At 46.3% G+C, this 436-nt stretch overlaps 1 non-coding gene across 1 annotated transcript; it reads right to left on the bottom strand.

The window, feature by feature from the left end:
- trnat-cgu (transfer RNA threonine (anticodon CGU)) lies at positions 1-72 on the bottom strand. Its single transcript has one exon. It is a non-coding gene; the product is annotated as a tRNA-Thr (tRNA).
- Between the last annotated feature and the right edge of the window lie 364 nt (positions 73-436).

Genomic DNA, 436 nt, shown 5'->3' with positions numbered 1-436 from the left:
AGGCACGAACGGGGATTGAACCCGTGATCTTCGGTTTACGAGACCGACGCCTTACCACTTGGCCATCGCGCCTCTCTAGGTAGCTGGCAGAAAGTTGAAAAAACGTTTTTGTGCAAAAGTAACAACTGGAAGCTGAGCACATTCTTAAAGTTCAAGAGTAACAAGCAGAACGCCAGCTTGATCATGACCGTTCTTAAAGCCATAGCCTTTAGAAGCACACTTTTTTCTGCAAGCTTTTTTCTAGCAGAGTGAAACAACAAGCTACAGGAGATGCAAGAGATTGAACCCGGGGCCTCATACATGCAAAGCATGCACTCTACCACTGAGCTACATCCCCCGGAGCTGGCATTAATGTAACAGGTACAGGACTCTTTGCAAAAACAAAAAGAGACCCATGACCAGGTATCTTTAGCTTCTAGCAGGCAGGGGATTGAAA

Source organism: Trichomycterus rosablanca, unplaced genomic scaffold (assembly GCF_030014385.1).
Source record: "Trichomycterus rosablanca isolate fTriRos1 unplaced genomic scaffold, fTriRos1.hap1 scaffold_258, whole genome shotgun sequence".
NCBI lineage: Eukaryota > Metazoa > Chordata > Actinopteri > Siluriformes > Trichomycteridae > Trichomycterus > Trichomycterus rosablanca.
This window is presented reverse-complemented; position numbering and strand designations above follow the sequence as displayed.